Genomic DNA, 21,834 nt, shown 5'->3' with positions numbered 1-21,834 from the left:
CTCAGATACCAGGGCTCGGTCATATTCTCTTCCTTTCTCTTAGTTTTCGGTCTCTCTAAAAAAGGGTCGAGTCAAAAAAACCTGTCTAGTCGTTCTTTGTCTGAAAATACTTCGTATTTCCAGTCAAAGAGGGCAGCTGTAGACATGTAATTTTTGACCCTCCCCAAGATTTTACACATTTTAGGGTAAATATGTAGTTTAGGTTTAGTATCGCTCTCTTTACTTTATTTTATCACAAAAGTGAAAATTACAAAAAAATATTTTCTCTTATGTAGCTTATTAATATTTTTATCTAGTTACTTTAATTTGTCTACCTTACAGAAAATTCAAAAATACAAAAAAAAATAGTTCCAGGAATATTATATTAATTTTACAATGATTTTTTTATTTTTTATCTTTTAGTATGATATTTTATAAAAAATATGCCAAATAGATTGTTTTAAAGGATAGTTTTATTTTAATAATTATTTTAATTAAGTAGGATTAATTAATAAATGATGTAGTATTTTTGGTCTTGTTTTAGAAGAAAGAGTATAAAATTTGGGGCTAATTTTTTTTGGTTTTAATTAAAAATGCCTAATTTGAGATAGCCCAAAACATTGAGCCCATACCCATTTCCCATTTGACATAACCTAATTTTTACCTCTATAAATTAACACCTAACTCCTAAAATTAAGGGGACCTAAGATCTAGCTACCCACAAAAATCGGCAGCCTCAACTCCAAGATACTTTCTTTATTGGATTTTGACGACCCCAACTTTCATTTTCCTTTTTCAGTATATTATCCTCCTCTTTAGGATTATTATTATTATTTCTATAATAATCTTCATTGTTAATTTTCACTGATCTTGACGCCGCCATTGCGCCTGCGTGAGCTACTTCAGCTTGTGCGAGTTTCGACATGTTCCAATGAAGCTCCGCGTTTAAAGTAGCTAAGGTGGGTAAAGATTGAATTTTGTGAATCTCTTGTTACATGCCTTTTTACTGCCCAAAAACTGCCATCGAACCAGCAACAAAACGTGCTGCAAACAGTTCCGAAATCACCATCCAAATCTGGTCGAGTTGAGTCGTTCGCCGTTGCGATTCCGGTTTGAGTTTTTGGTCCGTAGCTTGCTTGAGGACTGCTGTTTTTTGGATGTTCTTTTGCGATGTACATGTCGGGAGATTTTCAGCAATTAAGGTCCGATCTTTATTTGTTTATGATTTGTTTGATATATATTGCTTGTGCTTAAGTTGTTGGCTTGAGCTCATTTCATACCATTGTTGGTTTGAAATAGCATACTGTTTGGTGCATCATTTTGCTTAATGTTGTCTCATGTTCATTTACTATATCTTCATGTTGATCATTAAAATTGCAAAGTGTTAATTGAATCATGAAGTGAAGGGATTAGTGATAATGGTTCATGTGTTGTTTGTTAGAAATTAAAAGGTTGTGGGGTTTAAGCTGATTGTAGCGTTAATGGGCTATGAGGGTTGGATAAATTTAATTAGAACAGTTTGAATTTGACTAAGTTTGGGCTGTGGGTTTTAGTCTCTAATTATCATGAATTGGGCTCCGAAATTTCTTATTGTTTCCTTGTGTTTAGGCTTGGTCGTGACTGGTGTTACTTGCTCACTATCTTGTCTTGTAAAAATCTATTTTTTGTGTCGTTATTTATGAGGTATTCATTTCCTTTAGATACCATAGCTTTGCCAACTAATAATCCCATTACTTAAAATTACACTTTTTCCAATAATGTCTTTTCCATAATTCATGGCCTTACGACAATCTCAAACATAGGAAACGAACAATTTTGAAAGGTGTAGTTGCTTTAGGCGCGTAATTTAAATTACTTTCCTAAACTCGGGTGTGCATTTATGTGACCCAAATCCAAATCTCAACAATATTAGATAAAATGTGTCGTGGACCGTGGGTGCATTTATGTGACGTGGTTCAAGACGCGATTTAGATGACGTTGAATATTTCCTAAAAAAATAATTAAATAAAAGCAGTTATAAAGTTAAAATTAAACCATAGGCTAAAACATGTGTTAAAATCAGATAATAGGCCAATTATAACAGTTGAGCGACCGTGCTAGAACCACGGAACCCGGGAATGCCTAACACCTTCTCCCGGGTTAACATAATTCCTTACCTGGATTTCTGTGTTCGCGGACTGTAAAATAGAGTCAATCTTTCCTCGATTCGGGATTTGAAACCGGTGACTTGGGACAACATAAATTATCCCAAGTGGCGACTCTGAATTTTTAAATAAATAATCTCGTTTTGATTGTCACTTAAATTGGAAAAACTCCCTTATACACCCTTCCGAGGGGTGTAGGTAAAAAGGAGGTGTGACAACGAGCAGACAATGTCGGCTGACGAAAGCCAATAGAGGAGCCCTCGCTCTCCGCACTCTCCCTGGCATCGACAAACATCATATAAGAAACTAAGTAAAAAGAGAGGAAAAATAACAAACAGAAGCGACATCTTACCTGTAAAGGGCCTGTGTCCAAATATTTCATAAAAGGCCGACCAGGTGCGAACCCCCGCCGTATGGGGAAGGATGGCGCTCACCCACTCACGGATACCTTCGACAGATGGATGAGGCAATTTCTCGACTGCAGAGACATAATAGGGTTTAGGACTATAACGGAAAATGGTCGGATACATCTCTGACTAAAAGCATAAGAAACTTACGTGCAAAGTTTCACTTCTCAGGGAACCCCGTCGGATCCGCCACAATGTGCTCAGTCCGTACATAGAAATAATTCTCATAGAAATGACGGTTAGCCCTATCGTCCATTTTCATCACCAGACTCTTCGACCCCCGAGGATGCATGTGAAGCATCGTGCTGCGGATAAGCTGAGGGGCGAAGATATTGAGCATGTGATCCAAGGTGATCTCACGACCGGCAAGTTCCGCAAACTTGAGCAACATAAGGAACAACTTGTACAGGTACGACAAAAGTTAGGCGGGGCATACCTCATAAAAATGGCAGAAGTCTACCACCAGGAGAGGAAGAGGAAGTGTGTATCCAATAAGAAAGGGGTAGGCATAAAATACACAGTATCCAGGACGATCAAAATGATGTCATTTTCTATTGTCGGTCGCATGTCGACGTAACCGGGATCCCCCACCTGGCTTTCAACTCTGCAATGTCTTCTCTTCTCATAATAGAAGGGACAGGCTCCAGCTCCGCCCCGGCGCGACTTCTGAAGTCAGTCAATTCTCTTCCAGGGCGAGGCAAAATCTCAACTACCGATGGGACCTCCTCGTCTTCCACCGCTTCTGCCCTTCTAGTGGCCTGAGCAACATTCTTTGGTGCCGGAATTATGATAGAGAGATCAGTGCAAGAGGAATCACCAGCCATTTCATCCAGATGATGCGGCAAAAAGACAACGGAAAGAAATGCCGAAAATTTTCAGTTAACTGAGGGCAAACAAAAAACTCGGAGTGTCAAAGAGAAAGTATATCTGCAGAATTCTTTCAAAGTAAAAGGCAAAGAAGTGTGCCAATCGAATGATGAGTTCCTTCTATTTATAAGAGACATAAATCCCCCAAGCACGAAGCCCAAGAGTCGCCAATCGAATCTGATAGGGCACGAAACATTTTAGTTCCCAGGAACATGTGTCATAATGTCATTGATCTGGAATTTATTATGTTTGACTAAGATTTATCCCTTCATTTTCTTCGATTGATTTATTCAAAAAGGTTCCGATATTTTTTGAGTCAAACAGATACAATTCTAATTTACCTAGAAAATACACAAGCAAATACCTCACAAATTCAGTCCAAGAGAAAATTTACACAATTATTACGCCCAACATTTTCTTCTCTATTTCTCACAACTTTCTCTCTATATTTCTTACAATACTCAAGAAGAGTTGACACAAGTTTGAGGAAAAATGACAAGGAAGTGGTCTCTATTTATAGGTAAAATCTTACAACATAATCAAAAATTATTTTCTACTTGGTCCACTTGGATTAAATTAGCTACCAAGTTAAAATGATTGGACAGTCTTAAAAAGTTGACGCTGTTATAAAATAAAGACTGTAAAGTAAAGATAAGTATAAAGAGAAACTGATATATTATTCGAATTCAAACTGATGTACATAATGAACTGAAATCTCTTCTATTTATAGAATAAAGGAAGCTGATGTGTAAGCTGCTACTGCAAGCTGCTACTACAAGCTGCTGTGTAAGCTGCTACTATACCTGATATGGATAATCTTCTACTGAGAGCAATGTTTATCCATAACGGAGTACTGAATGGATAAGATCATTATACTCAGTATAGATAATCTTCTATTAGGGGTAATGATTATTCATAACGGAGTACTGAAAGGATAAGCTCATTGTATCAGGTATAGATAATCTTCTATCGGGAGTAATGTTTATCCATAATCGGGTACCGAAGTGATAAGATTCTTCCGAAAGCTTATTTCCAATAGAGTACTAAATAGATAAATATATTTGCGGCGGAGTCCCATATGGATAAGCTTCTTCAGGAAGCTTATTTACAACGGAGTACTAAATGAACATCCATAATATAATATATTTATAACACTCCCCCTTGGATGTTCATTAAAAGATAATGTACCTCATTAAAACCTTACTAAAAAAAACCACGTGGGAAAAAATCCTATTAAAGGAAAAGAGTACATATATTTAGTAATACGCATTGCTAGGTGCCTCATTAAAAACCTTATAAGGAAAACCTTGTGGCAAAAAAACCTTAGTAAGGAAAAAAGAGTGCATCGCATATTTTACTCCCCCTGATGAAAACCTTGTTTAAAATATTTGAGTCTCCTCATTCTAATCTTGTATCTGTATAACCAATACGATTTGCACCACCTTTGTTAGCATTAGCAAGATACATTAATACATAACAATTGCACTGAGATAGAGTATTTCATGACAAAAGAGTTCCTCATTCTCTTCTGGAGGTCGGAATGGATCCTTATTCACTTCAAATGATCGAACACCCATTGATGTACTTAATGGGTGCGCTTTGTCCATAAAAAGGTGTTTAAAGACCCTTTCTGTATAGGCAAATTGATGGATAAAGATTTCGTCTGCTAGATATTCAATTTGCAGACAAATTTTTATTTTTCCAAGATCTTTCATCTCAAATTCTTTCTTAAGATATTCAATTGCCTTTTGAAGCTCTTCTGGATTTCCAACAAATTTTATGTAAACAGCAAGTATAACAAATTCAGATGACATTTTCGGATGACATAAACAGCAAGTATAACAAATTCGGATGACATTTTCTTTATAAAAATACATGGACAAATAACATCATTTATGTAATCTTCTTTCAGCAAATATTTACTGAGGCGATTATACCACACGCACACTGATTGCTTTAAACCGTACAAAGGTCTTTAATTTTAATAGGAGCATTTGCAGCTGAAATATGATATTTAATTTTAGATCAACAAATGCTTCTGGAATTTGATTTGAATTATCTTTTGAGTGAGGATCATACTAATGATAATTTGATTCATATAACATATTTTTCAGCTGTTTATTCCATCCCCCAAATGTTCTTTGAGAAATATATCTTTGTGTATTTGGTAAAGAAATTAATCATATACCACACATCAAAAGATAGTAAAAATATTTAATTTCTGATCCTAAACCAATTGTTAGGGGAGGACTTTATCATATATTGTTAGTCTGCTGCATACAAGTGCTGTTGTATGCAATTTAGAATATCTTAGACCAACACATGAAATTTTGTTCTCATAAGCAATAGTTTAGCCATTAGTAGGAGGTATTCAATGCTAAACCAGCTTGGATATAAACCAGCATTATCAAGATGAACTGTCTTGATTTCATAATCTGAAATTTATGCTCTTAATTGAAAAAATCAATCTCAAATGCCAAACTGCAGGTTGACAATAAATATACATGTAACCATCTTATATATGCATCTATAAGTGGTTCACGTGATAGGTGAATGTGCCCATATTTACCTTTTATATATTCCAGAATTCAGGGGTCTTAGTCTCAACTTTAGGCGGTATAATATTATGAGAACAAGCAGCACAAGAGAATTCTTGAAGAATCTTCTGGTTCTTCAGTATATGCTTATCAGAATTCTCAAATAACTCATTTAAAAATGGCAAATGAAAACTTCAAGTTTATCATAGCATGTGCTATCTCTTAGTAAACTTCTAATTTACTATGGCATAAACCTTTGCATTAGTAAACTTCTGATTTACTATGATACATGATGTAGTACAAATTGAAGAATAAGGCGGGTAACTTCTCACATACATATTATTTTACCCCCTATGATTGTGGAAACATAAAGATTTTCAATCTTCCAATCATTTGTAGTATCAATATGATAGCCACTTGTATTAGTAAAATTCAGGGTTACTACAACATATGTTTTGACCATAATCATATAATATGAATGACATATTTGTATATAAGATCTTCAAGAACCTTCATTTATTATCCACAATCTAATATTTATCGGACACTACTGGCGTCATGTGTCTTCTAGGCAAATAGTTAGCTCTTCAGAAGTTTGATACATTTTGTACTATCAAATATTGCTCACACACTTCTGGTATCATGAGAGAAAATCACAATCAAATAAACAGTGTAAAACAATTATTTAAGCACAAGAAAACTCTTCTTCATAATATTTTCATACTTTAGGAGGCAATTTCAATTGTGTTACTTCTTCAGGAGCAAATTTAAAAGTACGAAATATTGAGTATATATTCTCTCAATTATATTACCTCTTCTGGAGGTGAATTGTAATATATTCACATCAAGAGCACGTTCATATTTACCAGATTTATTAATATTGTCACATTCACTTCAGGGAATGGATTAATATTATCAAAAGTTCTCATCCTTCAGGAAATCGAACATAATTATCTAAATGCGCATTAATCACATCAAATTGTGATGCCTCAAACTCTTTTAAAATATTTACTACTTCAGGAGCAAATCGAGGCGTGCATTTAATATAGAGAATATTTATGTAGCTTATCTTCAATTGGAACCATAGAAAGCCTAAATTATCACTTCTGGTGATCATAGGCATATACCACTTCTGGTGGTTAACAAAATATAATTACAATGAGATATACGAAATATAACCACTTCTGGTGGTTGTATATTTCTTGCAAACTCTGCTAGAGTTTAAATTGATCTAATAATGTTATCCATATTCTTCAAAATGACATAAATAAGATATATTATAGTAAACATCATTATCAAATCATAATTTTTCTTTACGTACAATAATTACATAATCATACTATCTATTACAAACAACAAAAATAAAATATTTACATTTCTACAGATTCACCACCGATTACATGACTTGTTTCTCCTTCTGGGAGTGCAAGGTAATCAACTACATCCAAATGCATGAAGTCTAAATTATCTTCAGAAATAAAATTTGCTTCAGCATTTTTCTCTGTCTTCTTCAGGGAGGCTTGATAAAGCTCAAGCATGTGCTTTGGCGTACGACAGGTACGTGACCAGTGCCATTTTCCTCGACATCTATAACATGCATTTTCTGCATTTGGTGCTTGCACCGCTTCATGCTTTTATTCCTTCCTTTTCCACTGCTGGTGGTGAGGAGGGTTATTTGGTGCATTATTATTACCATGATTAAAATTTCTTCCCCGACCACGGCCATGACCACGACTGAGGCCACGACCTCTTCCACATCTAGCTTGGTGGAAGTTCGTCGTATTCACTTCAGGGAATGGACAAGAACCAGTAGGCGTTTCATGGTTTTTCATTAAGAGCCTATTATGTTGCTCGGCTATAAGAAGATGTGAGATAAGTTCAGAATACTTTTTAAATCCCATCTCTCGATATTGCTGCTGCAGGATCATATTCGAGGCATGAAAAGTGGTGAAAGTTTTCTCCAACCTATCATGATTAGTAATATTATCACCACATAATTTCAATTGGGAAATAATTCTGAACATAGCAGAATTATATTCACTTATAGATTTAAAATCTTGTAGCCTTAGATGAGTCCAATCATAACGTGCCTGTGGAAGAACGACCATCTTCAAGTGACCATATTTATCTTTCAAATTATTTCACAGTATGACTGGATCTTTAATAGTGAGATATTCCATTTTCAGACCCTCTTCAAGGTGATGACATATGAATATTATTGCTTTGGCACAGTCTTGGTTTGATTCCTGATTTTTATCCTTGATGGTGTCTGCCAGATCCATTGCATCAAGATGAATTTCAGCATCAAGCACCCAAGACATGTAGCTTTTGCCCGATATATCCAGGGCTACAAATTCAAGTTTAGAAAGATTTGACATTATATAGAAAAAGAAAGTTCGTACCTCAGATACTTTCAAAATATTTGCTCGAGATGGCAGAGTCTCGTGCTGATAACGTGTTATAAAATAAAGACTATAAAGTAAAGACAAGTATAGAGAGAAACTGATATATTATTCGAATTCAAACTGATGTACATAATGAACTGAAATCTCTTCTATTTATAGAAGAAAGGAAGCTGTTGTGTAAGCTGCTACGCAAGCTGCTGTGTAAGCTGCTACTGCAAGATGTTGTGTAAGCTGTTGTGTAAGCTGCTACTATACCCGATATGGATAATCTTCTACTGAGAGCAATGTTTATCCATAACGGAGTACTAAATGGATAAGCTCATTGTACCCAGTATAGATAATCTTCTACTAGGGGTAATGATTATTCATAACGAAGTACTGAAAGGATAAGCTCATTGTACCATGTATAGATAATCTTCTACCGGTGATAATGTTTATCCATAACCGGGTACCAAAGTGATAAGCTTTTTCAGGAAGCTTATTTCCAATAGAGTACTAAATAGATGAACATATTTACGACGAAATCCCATATGGATAAACTTCTTCAGGAAACTTATTTACAACGGAGTACTAAATGAACATCCATAATATAATATATTTATAACATACGCTAAAATTAGACATATTTTAGTTTTATTCCAACAGCACCCTTTATTTCACTATTTTTGAAGGTCAATTTTATCCCTATGTCCATGCCTTTATACCCTCTTCAGCTCAAGAAAGTCACGCTATTAAAATCCTTACCTGGAATGTGTTGGGTCCTCCTAAATATTGTGTATTTTGACTTTTTTCCAAGTATTGTTTCCCCCATCAATTAATCCTTTATTACCTTAGTTGTTCATATGATACAGTTTCATAAATATAGAAAATTTTGAATGCTTTATTAATTCCTTAAATGACGATGCTAATGATGTCAGAAGAGTGTATAAGGCTGTTTCTTTTCTGTTTGCCAATGTGAAAGCATTAGATTGTAATCATATCGCAATTACCGATTTACTATTTCGAAAATGAGACATTAAATTATCATTAATATTATACATTAAATTATCATTACTGTCTTCTTAGTGTGTCTTTGTCACATGAGCAAATTAAATTAAATTTTGTAAAATTGAGTTAGCAAAAGTTGATATCCTATTCTTAGGAATAGTATGAGAGAAAAGAGTCGATTCATTTTTTAATTCGAAATTATGCTTAGAAGTGTTATAAAATGCAGATAAATGATTGGACAGTCTTTATGAGTTAGTTTTTTTTTTTTTTGGTTAAGTACTATTCTAGAAAATAACTTTTGAGATTGGAGGTGGTTCTAAACCGCGTGTTTGTGAAATAACTTAGGATAAAATGAATATGATCCCAGAAATTTGACGAACAAAGCAGATGCGCACTACAAATTTAATAATTAATGAGATGAAAAAAAGGGTTGACAACGATGATGTTCTGATTGCTATTTTGAATCAAAACTAGGTATTATGATACTAATCAATATTTCTTGTTTTTCAATCAAAAACTTTGCATAGTATTTATTGGTAGAGGTAACAAAGTGAATCCTATAATAATTAATAAGTTCAATGGTAGCAGTTAGGGGTATACATAGGTCATGTTGGTTCGAATTTTTTAATTATCAAACCAAATCAATAGTGTTGGATTTTTAAATTTATAAACCAAACCAAACCAACAAAGTCAGGTTTTTCAATCTCGATTTTTCTCAGGGTTTTCGGATTTTTTCGGTTTTTCTGGGTTTTCCTTGGTAAAGTCTTTGTAGCATAAAATATGTAATTTGTGCTCCAAATATTTCTTAAGTACTAGTAAGATACAACTATATATGTCCTTCGGAACTACCCTGTTGGTTTGGAGGGGTTATCCATAGTGATGACCTGGGATCGATACACACTCAATACCTTCTGGGCCTGAGCCTGTCGCACAGGGTTTGCCTAGTGCGATTTACATCCCCTATGTGGTTTGCAGGCTATTATGCAGCGGGGGTTTACCCAGTGTGCACATAGTGCTTACCCGAAGGGCAGAGGCTGTGGCAGAGGCGTAGCGGCTGCGAATTTTCTTGGGGTTCCAAAAAAAAAAATACAACTATATAATGTATTTTCCAAGAAACTAACACAATAATATGAGATAAGTCATAGCATTATACTAAAATATTCAATAACAAAGATAATAAAATTACATAAAATAAATATTGCTAATTCATAAGCCATAATGAAAATTAATATAATCTAAAATACCATATAGGTCATGCTAAAATAAGTATAGTCTAAGTACTAATATTAATTACATAACTAAGCACTAAAGAAAAAGATAAACTAAGTTATGCATTTTCATTATAAACCAATGTAAAACTAAAATAAATATCCAATACTATCGTTATTCCTAGTGTTGAATTGAATTTCTTTTGTTAGCATTAATATTGATTTGAACTTTATTTGAGTTACTATATGTATGTGCTATAAAATTTATTTGCTATTCAAAAATGTTAAGTCTAAACTTGAAATAATATAAAACTGTGAAAAAGTATGAGAAATATTTATAACTTACATTGTTATATATATATATATATATATATATATATATATATATATATATAGAATATTTTTAAAATTTATATAAAATGTACTATCGGGTTGGGTTTGGTTTCAATTTGACTTTTTTTAGTTAACCAAACCAAACCAATTATGGTAGGATTTTATTTTCCAATATCAAACCAAACTATATCGGATTTGTTTTTACGATTTGGCTCGAATTATTGATTTAGTGCGATTTATCGATTTTCTTTGTACACTCCTAGTAGCAATCGTTCTACTAAAATATTATACTATGTAATATGTGATGTATCATCAATACTATCACCTTACTAAACCGCTTGTGGGCTGTGGCACAATTAATGATATTACCCTGTATCAAAGATTTAGAATGACGAATAATTTTATTAACATATTGTTTGAGTGAAAAATGCAGTAACTTTTTCTCGTCGTGAAATGGCATATAATACAATTTCAAAGCATGTAACTTGTATTCACAATCTATCATGTAGCGAGGCTCGTGTCAGTCAAAATCTGCTGAAAAAAGGATGCGAGTATAATAACGTAGTAAGCATCGTAGACCATCAGTAATTTACTTAGGATAAGTCATCCAAAAAGAACAATACCAATGCAAAGATAAAACATCATATAAAGCATAAGCATGTAAATCATACTTAAATTTTATTCATACTGAGAACATGTTTGTAGATCTTTTTTTACAACTCATACTTAGATCTTAAACGTAGCATGATTCATATCTTGTTATGTCGAGGAAGAGGCAAACTCGAAAATAAAAAAGATAAAGAACACCAAATTTTAACGTGGAAAATCCTTCAAAATCGAAGGTAAAAATCACGGGATCACAAAGATCCAAAAAAGCTCCACTATAATAATAAGAGTGTTACAAAAGTTCTCCAAGTTGGCTACACAACAAGTGCCAAACACGGAGAAACGATAGCAACAAGAGCAACAACTAATCAATTGAAGAAAGAGGAGAATCCACAAAAACGAAGCTGTTGTTCGAGGCTCGAAATCAGATGCTACGGGAATCCAAATCCAGTCTTCACGGTTCACATCAAAGGCCAAGATGTTATGAACACTCGATCAAAATTTCAGCCCGATCCAATGATTAAAGAAACGGAAGACATTATTTGAAGTTGGCTGGTCGGAATAAAAATCTGCAGCAAAATAAATACTTTTCTTCTCTCTTCTCTCTTGATGAAAACTCTCTCAAAAACCACTCTTATGTGCTTGTATCAATGAGCATGGAATGATTCTCCAAGATTGTCCTATTTATAGATCATGAGTGGTGCTTTCTCTTAAAGCCAAAACTCACTCAAAATAGGAATAAACACAGAATCCAATTCTGAATAGGAATGGAAACCAAAAGAGAATAGGATTAGACCATTGAATCTTTGGCTGGAGAACATGGGCATGTGCCCAACAAACTCCCCCAGCCAAGGGGCCAAATGTGTCTTCAAGTAGAGGAACTATTGACAGGCTTCATGCCTGTCAATTTTCTGCAAAACACATGCTTATCTGCAAGCTTAACGACGAAGTCCTCAGGCTGCTCCATATAAATCTCCTTATCTATGTCACCATGAAGAAAAGCAGTCTTGACATCTATCTGCTCAACCTCTAAATCTAGACTTGCAGCTAAGCCTAGAACCACAAGAATAGAAGACATCTTCACAACAGGGGAGAAAATTTTATCAAAGTCAACTCCCTTCTTCTGGCCAAAACCTTTAACAACTAACCTAACTTTGTACTTGGGCGCAGAGGTATGATTATATTGCTTTACTCCGAATATCCATTTGTTTGATAAAGTTTTCTTACCTTTTGACAAATTCACTAACTCATATGTGCCATTCTCGTGGAGTGACTTCATCTCATCTTCCATGGCTTTGATCCACTGATCTTTGTGAGTATCTTTTATGGCTTCATCATAATTCTCAGGTTCTCCCATGTCAGTCAAAAGTACATACTCATCAGGAGGATAATGCATGAATTTTTACTTCTCCCTTGTAGATATTCTAAGAGAGGTTTCAGGAGCATTCAAAGTAGTTACCTGAGCAGGAATTGGTTGCTGATCAACCACAACTTCATCAAGTGAAACATCCAAAAATCTACACTATGATGATCATTTTGATCTTGATCACTATCTACATCATTTTCTTGGTTCCTTCATGTGCAATAGGTGCCTTAGCAATAGAAACTGGATCACTATCAACTAAGTTCTCATTACTTTGAGAATCTATCTTCTCAACTTTGTCAATATCTTCAATAGTCTGGTCTTCAAAGAATATTGCATCATGACTTCTAATAAGTTTATTGTCAACTGAATCATAAAATCGGTACCCAAACTCATCTTGACCATAACCGATAAAGATACACTGCTTAGTTTTGACATCCAGTTTCGATCTCTCATCTTTAGGAACATGCACACAAGCTTTGCATCCAAAAACTCTCAGGTGATCATAAGAAACATCTTTGGCAAACCAAACTCTATCTGGGACATCACCATCCAAAGCAACAACAGGAGACGAATTGATAACATAGGCAACAGTGTTAAGTGTTTCCACCTAAAATGTATTTGGAAGTTTAACCTCTGAAATCAAGCATCTAACTCTCTTAACTAGAGTTCTATCCATCTTCTCTGCCAAACCATTCAATTGAGGCGTCTTAGGCAGAGTTTTCTGATGACAAATTCCTTGTTCCTTGCAATAGTTATCAAAGGGACCACAATATTCACCACCATTATCAGTGCGAATGCATTTTAATTTCTTCCCTGTCTGTCTCTCAACTAAGGCCCGAAATTCCTTAAACATGCCGAGTGTTTGATCTTTGGATTTTAAAGGATACACCCAGAGTTTGAGAGAAGGATCATCAATGAAGGTCATAAAGTAAAGTGCACCACCTTTTGACTTTACTTTAAAAGGACCACACAAATCAGAGTGTACTAGCTCTAAAATATCGGGCTTTCTTGAGGGAGGATGGCTATGAAAGGAAATACTTTTCTGTTTGCCAGCTAAACAATGGATACATCTTTTCAGCTTTGCTTGTTTCACTCCAAAAAGTAAACTTTTCTTATCCAAACACGTAATCCCCCTTTCGCTCATATGACTCAATCTTCTGTGCCACAATTCTGATAAAATGGCACTTTCCACTAGATTTATGGGGTCATTAAGAATAGAGCCCTGTGTCATATATAAATGACCAGACTTGACTCCTCGAGCCACTACTAACGAGCCCTTGGTGAGCTTCCATTGGCCATTAAAGAGGGCATTATGGTAACCTCCATCGTCTAATCTTCCTATGGAGATCAAATTGAAAGGAAAGTCTGGAGCATGCTTGACATCTTGAAGAACTAACGTTGAACCATTATTAGTTTTCAAACAAATTGTGCCAACACCAAACACCTTAACTTCACTAGCATCGCCCATTTTTAACACTCAAGAATCAATAGGAGTATAAGATGAGAAAAAGTATTTTCTTGGTATGACATGTGAGGTAGCTCCAGAATCTACTATCCAGCTTATCTCATGGGATACCAAATTGATGATGTCATAAGCAAAAAGAAGGTCATCTCGAACAATAACAACAATATTGTTCTCGTTATTTTCAGCTTTCTTTCCTTCTCTAATGTCTTAATTCGACTTGCGGCAAAATATTTTGATGTGTCCTTTCTTGCCACAGTGGTTGCATGTAATATCATAGTATTTGAACCTTGACTTACTTCTACTTTTACCTGTATTCCTTGAGCCTTTTGTTCTGTCTCTCCCCCGATCTCTATAACCAATATATTTGCTTGTGAGGATGAACCCTGAGATTTTCTCCTTACTTCCTCATTCAACACACCACTCTTGGCATATTCCATGGTCACCTTACCATCAGGAGCTGAATTTGTCAAAGAAACATGAAGAGAAGTATTAAGCCAAAGTCCTTGTGTCTCGTCATCAAAATTAACTCAGATTCCAGATAGCTGATCAAGGATGCCCTGAATATCATTTATATGAACAAGGATAGGGCCGCCTTCCTTGTTTTTAAAGGCAATCAATTGCTTTAGTAGGAATAACTTGTTGTTCCCACTTTTTGAAGCATAAAGAGTCTTTAGCTTTTCCCACAATGATCTCGCATGTGTCTCGTTCAATATATGGTAGCAAACATTATCTTTAACCCATTATCGTATAGATCCACATACTTGTTGGCGCTCAAAATCCTAATCTTCATTAGATATACTCTCGGGGTTTATGAGCTGCAAAAACGGATAGATGCATCTTCTTCACGAACAACAAGTCTTTCATCTTGCTTCTCCAAACATTATAATTTCTCCCATTTAAACATACCATCTTGCTCATATTTACCTCCATTCCATAATAAGCCGGATAAATAACCAAGGCTCTGATACCACTGTTATGTCGAGGAAGAGGCAAATTCGAAAATAAAGAAGATAAAGAACACCAAATTTTAACGTGGAAAACCCTTCAAATCGAAGGTAAAAACTACGAGATCATAAAGATCCAAAAAATTTTCACTATAATAATATGAGAGTTACAAAAGTTCTCTAAATTGGCAACACAACAAGTGCCAAATACGGAGCAACGATGGCAACAAGAGCAACAACTAATCAATTGAAGAAAGAGGAGAATCTACAAAAACGAAGTTGTTGTTCGAGGCTCGAAATCAGATGCGAAGGGCCTCCAAATCCGATCTTCGCCATTCAAATCAAAAATCAAAATATTATAAACACTCAGTCAAGATTTCAGCCCGATCCAACGGTTAACAAATCGGAAAACATGATTTGGAGTTGACTGGTTGGAATAAAAATCTGCAGCAAAACAAATACTTTTCTTCTCTTTTCTCTCTTGATGAAAGCTCTCTCAAAAACCACTCTTATGTGCTTAAGTCTTTCAAAGACTTGTATCAACGAGCACGGAATGATTCTCCAAGATTGTCCTATTTATAGATCATGAGTGGTGCTTTCTCTTAAAGCCAAAACCTACTCAAAATAGGAATAAATACCGAATCCAATTCCGAATAGGAATGAAAACCAAAAGAGAAGAGGATTAGGCCATTGGTCCTTTGGCTGGACAACATGAGCATGTGCCCGACATATCTATGGAGGTTATTGATGGAAAACATGTATATAAAACGAAAGCGCATAGCCGGATCACTTGCATGTAACTATATAGACAACATATAATCACAGATTTTAATCAAAGATAAAATCGATACTTAATTATCTCTTGAAGCGTGACTGCGATCGCAAAAAGAGCCTTCAAATAAGAGCGAAACCGTCCACGATATCATCCTCCAGTTCCACAATCTTCTATTGTGTGACCCGAATAATGCACGGAATTAGTGAAAATTCATGTGGGTGAATTTTTCCTAGGAAAATCATGTAGTAAAAACCATCTCATTCTTATGGAATAAGACCCCTTTATATAGCCACATGTTTTAGAGTTCAAAACCTTTTCCTAAACCTATTGGGTCTTCCTTTTTCACCAAGAAATAGAATTTCATTATCTCTAATTATTCTGGCACAATAGGGACCGTAATATTTAATTAACAAGACTTCCTATTATGGACTTAATTCGAAATATCCGAATTAATACTACCATAATAAATTACGAATTATTCCACTAAAAATTTGTAATTGCACTCCTCTGTTCAATTTCGAAATTCTTCCATTGAACCTTATTTAGTTCCCCATGTTACTATTAAATTAATCAATGTATGTTTTCCATGTGATGTGAGTACTATTTTTACCTGGTAAAAATTTACACGCACTGGGTGTTTATACCAAGTCTAGTTAAGTTAACCATGAGAGGTAAACGAAAGTTTATTAGGAGTTCAAAGTCTATTAAATGTGTTAATTTTAATAAACAAAAAATTTAAATAGGTAAAGAATTGGAATAACGAACGTTATCGTTTTCTAGCATTCTGCTTTTATTTCTTCATTAAAGATCAAAAGAGTAATTATGAAAGTTAGTATGTGAAGAAGGGGAACTAAGGGGTTACTTATATAGAGAAGGAGAGTAGAAAAATAGTTGAAAATTGTGAAAAATTACTAGATTTTACAAGGCTTTGAAAAAGTCAATAAAGATGTGATTATTATAATACATTCAGAAAAATTATTTGTTTAATGCTATAGCAACGCTCTCACCTCAATAAAACATGTTTTCTTTGATGTATGAAGAAATGAGGAGATTTGGGTGCCCTACTGTTTGATACTGCATTTGCTTTCTAAAGGCACTGTTCATTCTTTCCTATTTATTTAACGTATCGTTAAGATCTCAACAAAAATAGTTAAAATATTAAGTACATAGTATTATTTTAATATTACTATTTAAGATTACGTGCAAAATAAATGGTAGTTAATTATGATTAAAGACCAATAGTTATAGTAAGGTGACAAGTGTTATTCATTTATTGACTTGATATAAACACCCGATGCGAGTAAGTATTTTTCATTGTCCAGGAGCTTTAGGTGAACGTTGCTGAGAGAAATTTAGAAATTAGCTTGATAATTACGTATTAATTGTTTATGGTATAAATAAATGTCACGTTCATTTATTTGAATTGAGGGTCCTTGTCAAGTAGATTCCTATGTATGTTTTATGATAATCCACATGGGGCCAGGATTTGATGGACTTATGGTTGTTGATTCATTTCCTGATTAATTGCTCAATTAAATAAAAAAGTTAACTATCACTTTGAAAAAAGCACTTTTGAAAAAAAAAAGCACAATTTTCAAAATAAGTCGATTTTTCCAGCTTGGTTAAACGGGCTATTAATCATCAAATTTTAGTTTAAATACAACACTACTGCTCCTATCTTGATTTCAGGAATAATTTTCGTTGAAGATACATCACTATTTAACAACATCGTTGTACACAGAGCTGTGAACCATAATTTAAAGTTTATGAGTTCTGAACCTGTCGTGGAACTCATAAGATTGTGTTAATTATTAGATTCACAATTAAATATTTATATATAATTAATGAATTTTTTAATGCAAATACAAAATCTAAATAAAAGTTTCTGGGTTCGACCGAACCTGTAATTAGTACCCATAAACTTGCTATGGAACCTATAACATTATCTTAGTTACCAGATTCATAATTAAATATCTATATATATTTAATAAATTTTCTAAAAATACGGAGTCTAAGAAAAAGTTATGGATCCGACCTACCTCGTAATTAGTACTTTAGCTCCGCCCCTGACATGGGCTACCTTAGTTATTTTGATTAGGTCAACCATAAAAAGGATAGTTTTAGTTGGAGCAACCATTGGATATAACTTGTTATAATATGTTACTTAATCGTTTTAGATTACCAATCAATGTTATTAAATTGTAACGATCTGACCGGTCGTTTTGAGCTCTAGCGCGTCGTTCGGTAGTTTGAGCCCTTGAGTAGCTTCAATTCAGGTATTTTGACTTGTACGTGTGGTCGGAATTGAATTTCGAGAAGTTTGGAGTTGACTTCGAAAGGAAAATTTGAAAGCTTTAAGTTGAAAGAGTTGACTAAGGTTTGACTTTTGAGTAAATGACCTCGGAATCAGGATTTGAAGATTCCAATAGGTTCGTATGATGATTTTGGACTTGGGCGTATGTTCGGGTTGAGTATCAGGTGGTTCGGAAATATTTCGGCGCTTATTAGGGAAGGTTGGCAATGTGAAGGTTTAAGAATTTTATAAGTTTGGTTTAAAGTAGATTTTGATATTATCGATATCCGTTTGAGGCTTCGAGCCTTGGAATAGGTTCGTGTTGTGATTTATGACTTATGCGTAAAGTTTGACGTTATTCCGGAATGTTTACGTGTAATTCAGACGTGTTCGGCGAAATTTGGATGTTTGAAAGTTTAAAGAAGGTTTCGATCTTTGATTTGTAGATTTGATGCTGCTGGGCGTGATTCATGGCTTCAACTAAGTCCGTATTGTATTTTGAATTGTATTGGTACGTTTGGATGCGTCCCGTGGGCCTCGAGTTTGAAATGGATTGAAACATGGAATTGAGGACCTGTTGATGCTGTTGAAGTCTGGTGCAATCGAACCTGCGAAAGGAGTAGCCGCAGGTGCGAAGGGTCCATTGCAGGCGTCATGACCCAATTTCTCCTATAGGTCGTGATGACGGCCAATACAACCGCTAGGCAAGTCAACAATGAACTAATCACATGATTGTTTATTTTAGTATTTTTAAAAAAACTGATTTTTAATTAATGCATAAATCGGAGGTAAAAAGTTAATAAGGTGAGAGATGTTAATTTTAAGATCAAATGAGATAAGTAAAATAACCCAAAACCATCATATGTCTACTAGCAAAATTTTCAAGACCTGGTATCACTGTAATGATCTGACCGGTCGTTTTGAGCTTTTACACTTTGCTCGCCAGTTCTCAGGCATGACTTGCTCCGTGTGATGTATTATGACTTATGTAAATCGTTGGTTTTGATTTTCAAGGTAATCGGAATGAATTTGGAAGAACAGTTCTCAGTTTGAAGCTTGACATTTGAAAGGTTTGACTTATTTGCATATGATCTCGAATCGAAATTTTTATGACTTGGTTAGCTCCGTTAGGTTATTTGAGACTTAGCAGCATGATCGGAATGCATTTTGGAAGTCCGTGGAAAGTTTAGTCTTGAATTGGCGAAATTGAGATTTTTGCGTTTTCCGGTTGATAGGTGAGATTTTGATATAGGGGTCGGAATGGAATTCCGAAAGTTGCAGTAGCTCCATTGTGTCATTTGTGACGTGTGTGCAAAATTTCAGGTCATTTTGGACGTGGTTTGGTTGGGTTTTTGATCAAAAGCGTAATTTGAAAGTTCTTGGAATTCTTAGGCTTGAATCCAATGTGATTTTGGTGTTTTGATGTTGGTTTGAGAGTTTCGAAGGTTGAAACAAATTTGAATATGGTTATGGGATATGTTGGCATGTTTGGTTGAGGTCCCGAGGGTCTAGGGTGGTCAATCGGACCATTGCATGTTGTTTGGAATTTGCATAAAATTGCTGATCAGTGTTGCAGAGAAATGGCCTTCGCGTTCGCGAATGGTTAGCTGGTTAAGGCTGGAATTTTAGCCTTCGCGTTCACGAAGGGCTGATTGTTTGGGCATCGCGTTCGCGGGTAAAGCTCCGTGTTCGCGTAGAGAAAATTGGCCAGCTGGGCTTGAGGTGTTTTATTCATCGCGTTCGCAAGAGAGGTAACACGATCGCGAAGGGTCAAGCTGAGGAGCCATCACGTTCGCGGGTGGCTGGTCGCGATCGCGAAGAGTAATTTTGGGTCAAAGTTATTTTGTGCTTCGTGAACGCGAGGTGTTGACCGCGTTCGCGAAGAAGGTTTTTGATGCCTGGGCAGAATGTTTAAATAGCCATTGTCCGCGATTTTGGGGCTAATTTTCACCATTTTTGTGCGATTTTGGAGCTTTTTAAGAGGATTTAAAGAGGGATTCAAGAGATAACACCTGGAGGTAAGATTTTTGAACTCAATACTCGATCCTATATTGATTCGTACTTGTTTAATCATGAAAAATGTGGAAATTAAAGCCTAAAAATTGTGGAATTAGGGCTTGGATTTGGAGAGAATAAATTGGGAATTTGAAAGGGTAATTGCGGTTCGATTTTGATGTTCTTGGTATGTATAGACTCGTGAGAGGATGAGGATTCTATTGATGTGACTTTTATCGGATTTTGAGACATGGGCCCGAGGGCCAGGTTTGAGCAATTTCGAGATTTTTGATGTAAATTGGATATTTTCGAGTGGGCTTTGTTCCCTTAGCATATTTTAATAGTTATGTACTGATTGTGGCTAGATTTGGAGCATCCGGAGGTCGATTCGTGAGGGCAAAGGCATCGCGGGCTAGAGTTTGGACCGTAACGAGGTAAGTTATGATTGTAAATACTGTCATGAGGGTTTGAAACCCTAGATTTCACATCGTTGTGCTACTTTGAAGTGACGCACACACTAGATGACGAGCGTGGAGTCGTGCACCGTTGGGGATTGTGACTTGGTTAGTCCCATACGACTGTTAAGTTGCGTATTTGATTTGAAATCTTATGATATTCTATATTTTGGAGATTGATATCATATTTTTGTGTTGTATGCCATGTTTGTGGCCTTGTGCCGACCTGTTGAGACCCGTAGGGGCACTTGAACTATTTTTTCTCGCTCTATTTGTTTTGAAAGCATATCCTCAGTCATGTTTTACCTGTTTAAATGTTTAAATCTGATTTTATCACTTTACTTCTTAAAATGTGAAAACTGTTTGGGCTGAGTTCCCTGTTTTACTGATGGTCCGAGTGATCGTGAGGTTGATGACTGAGATAGACCAAGGGTCTGATTGTGAGGTTGATGACTGAGATAGACCGGGGGTCTGATTGTGAGGTTAATGACTGAGAGAGGTCGAGGGCCTGATTGTGAGGAATATATATTTATGGATCGGGCTGCACGCCATAACAATATATATATATATATATATATATATATATATATATATATATAGATGGATCGGGCTGCACGCCGCAGCGATATAGCGCTTGAAATGTAGGAGCTCCTCCGGAGTTTTCACACCCCCAGTGAGCGCAGTCGACTATATATATGGATCCGGCTGCACGCCGCAACAATATATGGATCGGGCTGTACGCCGCAGCGGTTATTATATGGTAACTATTGAGTGTGAGTGCTGAGTGTGAGCGCTGATTGGTAAGTGTTGAGTCACGAGTGACTGAGAGGCTTGCTCGAGGGGCTATTTATATACATGTACATGAGTGATGCTCGCTTGAGGGGCCTGGTTATGAGCTTATTACTTTCACTCATCTTTAGACTGAGCCTCTATCGAAAATATTTGTGACGACCCGGCCGGTCGTTTTAAGAATTAATACCCCGATCCCCTATTAACTGCTTTCCCCAAGTTTATTTCTGCTAATGTGATTTGCCGGGATGCTCGGTTTTGAGTTTTGAGGAGTTTTGG

General features: G+C 35.5%; 1 long non-coding RNA gene across 1 annotated transcript; it reads left to right on the top strand.

The window, feature by feature from the left end:
• Positions 1 to 688: 688 nt before the first annotated feature.
• Positions 689 to 8,496, top strand: LOC142166275 (uncharacterized). The gene is made up of 3 exons (XR_012696544.1): positions 689 to 1,181; positions 7,449 to 7,491; positions 8,211 to 8,496. It is a non-coding gene; the product is annotated as an uncharacterized LOC142166275 (long non-coding RNA).
• The last annotated feature ends 13,338 nt before the right edge of the window (positions 8,497 to 21,834 follow it).

The sequence above is a fragment of the Nicotiana tabacum genome, chromosome 11, assembly GCF_000715075.1.
Source record: "Nicotiana tabacum cultivar K326 chromosome 11, ASM71507v2, whole genome shotgun sequence".
NCBI lineage: Eukaryota > Viridiplantae > Streptophyta > Magnoliopsida > Solanales > Solanaceae > Nicotiana > Nicotiana tabacum.
This window is presented reverse-complemented; position numbering and strand designations above follow the sequence as displayed.